Source organism: Pinus tabuliformis, chromosome J (assembly GCF_031772625.1).
Source record: "Pinus tabuliformis cultivar Carrire ecotype Pingquan chromosome J, CPIR1, whole genome shotgun sequence".
NCBI classification, from domain to species: domain Eukaryota; kingdom Viridiplantae; phylum Streptophyta; class Pinopsida; order Pinales; family Pinaceae; genus Pinus; species Pinus tabuliformis.
The window spans coordinates 207,954,872-207,959,204 of record NC_142295.1 but is presented as its reverse complement, the minus strand read 5'-3'; positions in this window follow the sequence as shown (position 1 = coordinate 207,959,204).

The window sequence follows — 4,333 nt, the reverse complement described above, 5'->3', positions numbered from 1 at the left end:
ACTATTATAAAACAATGGTTAATGTGATTCATAATGAATTAATGGAATAAAATAATGGGCTAATGAGGTAACTAGCCTAAGCAAAGAACATGTTAATTCAAAATTTAACATGGTATGAGAGCCCAGGCAAGGACAAACCCCAACCAGAAAGAATACAATCACTAAACAGCTTGTCTTCCTCCATCCCTAGTTTCAGCCCTAATTTTGTGTTCTTCGCATCTCTGGACCAGTCAAGATTTAATGGGCTTATGGCATAATTTTGGCGTTTCGTTAAGATAAAACTTTACTACAGGTTCTGTCTTCAATCCAATGAAGTATTATGCCTAGATCAAGCCCCCAAAGGCTCTATCTACATATCCTTTGTGGCATCTCATTCTACAGCAGGCCTTTGAGGTTCATAAGGCCTGAAACTACTATCCATCGTGAAGATTTCGTCTCTCCTCCCTGAGGTTATTTAGAACATCAGAATATTTTGTGGATTATCCCTATATTGCAAAGATTGTAATGTCTTATATCTTTGTTGATCGTTGATATCTCATGAAGAATTTGCGACCAATTTCTGAATCTACATCAACAGTGAGTAATGAGATTTCGTCCACAATGATGTATTTTGGCATCCTATTTATACACATATTTTCTCGTCTCTTTTTTCTCCAAAAGGTGAAGCCGATTGTAAGTCCTACATCTACATTGCATGCTTGGTCCTTAAATTTGCAGTGAAATTTTTGAAACATAAAGACAACACAATAAACGGTATTTTATCACTCATAAATAGAAAGGTTGGTCATCCAAGCACACACAGAGGTATGTTGTATTTATGTAGTCATTGAAGCATGGTAGTCTCTAAGATTATTGCTTCCATCATGAACGTGAATCTCCTACAAGAAAGAACAATGTTTTGAAGATACATTTCTGAAACCTCCCTTCTAGTATTTGAAGTCTGGCCTTGTGATAATAATCCTATTATTGTTGACCTAATTTTGGTAATGAAAGTTGACCTTCAACGATAAGAGTTTCTACTATTGAATAAGTTTATCATATCTTCAAGCAACTTAAGTTACAACATTAATTTTTTTTTTTTACTGCCATATAATCCTTGCAGCTATGCATTATTATCTGTAATAGGCAGTATGGATTCCATCTTTAGTTGACAAATCAATGTGCAACAGTATATGTCCTTGATATAGTGAAGGGTTTCTTATGCATCATTAACATTATATTTTAGCAGTAAGGTTTAAATACATCCACGAGGGTTTCATTTTTAAACAGTACATTAATGAGGGTTTCCAAAGGAAAGAAGTACAATGGCATTAGTATTGAACACATGTTGAACATCATCCTTTGCATCAAAATAAGGGTATATGTTGGGCATTTGTGGTTTCTCCCTGTGTGAAGTCGACCTTGTACATCAGTTTACTGCTCTAGTGTCTATACAAGTATCTAATTGAATAAGGGTGAGAGGTCTTCAAGGTCAAGGATCCATCTTCAACAATTTAGGTAGAAGTATCAGTTCTTAAATTGAAGGAAAAATATTTGAAGCAATATTAGAAGCACAACATCTTCACCTAGACAAGCTACAAAGGAAGATATCTTCAGGCATTTCTAATTACAACAGTGGATCTCTTACTTCAGCACACATGAGGTATGATTTTTGCATGAGGTAGTTACTATTGGGATGGCATCATATTTGCAGGCAGACAAAAATTGGCATCAAAAGTCAGCATTAGATGAAGTATTGGTATATGTATAGCATCCTTGCAGTCCAGAGACATTTATGGTATTTTGGAAAGTTATTGGTGTATGGAAATTCTGATCAAAGTGTCGATCAAGTTATGGCATTTGATAGTATGTTGACATTTGCATCTTGTATCTCTCTGTTGAACTTCCGAGCTTCTCTTCAAAATTCTTATTGTACAAATAAAGGCTAGAAAAGAAGAATCATAGTTCTCCTGTTGTTCTAAGCACAATTTCATTTCAAAACAAACTCAATTCAGGACCTATCATAAAGAGAAAATCTATTTTTTGCAAGAGGGTTTGAAGCAAAGCAAAAGGACGTTTTGCCAAGAACTGCGGTCTCGAGCAAGTGTAACCCCAATAGGAAGACGCATCGGAACAGCGCATTATTTTCTTGGGTAGTTGGCTCCCGGATGGATGGACAACTACTTGACTACACTTCTAACTCCCTTGCTGCTGAGGATATTTTGGTCAATTTCTCCCGACCGGCTCCAACATTGACTACGCCAGTGATAGCCAGTTTACCAGTCACAGGAGTTGAGGTAGTTATAACTCAAATGGAAGATATGGCGGTCTCTATGCAGACCCTAGAATTGACTCTGCCCCCAACAGTTACGGAAGGAATATTCATCCCAGAAGAAGGCCCGAAGTTACCCTTCCTACCCATTCCTTCCCCGTCGAACCTGAACATATGGTCGTAGGCCTTCCCGGCAGCAACAATTACCCAAGGTGGTGCATGTGTTTCAGGAGAAGGACCGAGTAACTTGGGTCAAACAGCACAATGATTGCTGCCAGAACAAGTAGGAATCCTCAGGACTGCCCCCTTCTATACAGCATTCCAACCAGTCGGCTCAGCCCCTCCTTCAGGCTGCTTCATTGGCATTCCTGGACTGGACCACGCTTCAGAAGGAAATCGTTCTGATTCAGAAGACATTGGCCTTGAGGAAGGAGAGAAAGCAGCTAAAGCGTGGCCAAAACATCCAAAAAAATCAAGGAATTCAAAAATCAGAGAAAGGGACAGGCAGTTAATCTTCGGAGAAGGAATCTCTATGGCTCAAGCAGCCCTCACGAAGAGCATAGTGTTAGTTGGAAGGGTGAGAGGCCGAAATTACTCCCTAATACGCCTTCAAAAGTGGACAGTGAAAATTTGGGGGAATCTCCTCATACAGCTCCTAGGTATCCTCTTGCTTTCCAGGGGTTGGTTTGCTCTGATTTTCGCTCATTCGGACCAGGTAGACTGGGTCCTCACGTGGTACTGGCACATCGAGATGACACCAGTGCTATTGAAGCGATGGTCACCAATGTTTGACCCAGAAAATGAAAATCATGGAGCGGGGCCAATTTGGGTCCGATTACCTGCTCTCCTGTTACAATTTTGGGGGGAAGAAATCTTCAAGGTAATAGGAGATGATTTGGGTGTCTATCTAGATCATGATAGAACCTACCAAGACATAGGATGCCTAGCATTGGCACGTATTCTAGTGCATCTAGATACCAAAGAAGGTCTAGTAGAGAGCTACCTGCTTCAGATTGGCGATATCACTCGTAGGAAAATTCTAGATGATGAAGGCATTCCCTTCCATTGGCACAAATGTCACGAAGTGGGGCATTTATACAAAGATTGTCCAAGAATTTCAGGGTAGAATCAAATCCCGACCAAAGTGTTGGTCTCAGCCTCCACTCAAACTTTAGATTCAGATTTCGATTCTCAATTGGACCTCCAAGAAAGTACTCTGCCCTCTAGTCTGACTCCGCAGCAGGCCATAGCTCACCATTTCGCAAGGGCATCAGATGACCCCTTGAAAAATCTAGATCCCGGGACACGGTTTTCGTGGGTACTCCCTTCTCCACTTTTCCTCTTTTTTCTCATTCTATTGAAGGTTCAATAAAGTTATCATCTTCTTTGAATTGTGTCGTCTCTCAAGCTGAAGTTAATAAGTTATGTTCATCGGTTTGTCCTATTCCCACTGTGCCTCCCTCACTGTCCTCCCCCATTCCCCAACCCTCTGTGGATAGGACCACCTGCCCGCTCGATGATCGCCCACTATCAAGTGGGCCTCACCGATATTTCCTCAAATCCCTTCCTGCTGCTCCCTCTTCGATCTTAGGCCTAGACCTTGACCCCCCTCCTTCAATTACTCTCAAGCCTCCTAGAGGCCGTCAATCAAAAAAATTTAAGGCTATTAAAATGGCTAGTGCTGAAGTAGCCTCCGGGGTCCAATCCCCAATTGACTAGATTCTTAGAGCAAAGAGAAACCCTCACTCCTCTCCCCCATGATCTGTCTTTCCTTTAATTGTAGGGGCCTAGCCAACCCTGATAAAAAGCTGGCTCTCAAGAGGCTCTATCTATTTGAAAAGCTGGATGTTATTTTCCTTCAAGAAACTCTGGGGGAAGGTCACCAGATAAATAAGCTTCTCTTAAGTTTTCTCCCTACCTGTGATTTTCATTTTTTGGATGTGAAGGGTCGCTCTAGTGGCTAGGCCTTGGGGTTTAACACTCTTTCAACAAAAATCCTCAACTTTTGGGGAGGAGAAGGTTTTCTTGGTGCAGATATCTGGTCTATGGAGCTCGGCAGACCATTTAGGATCATCAACATCT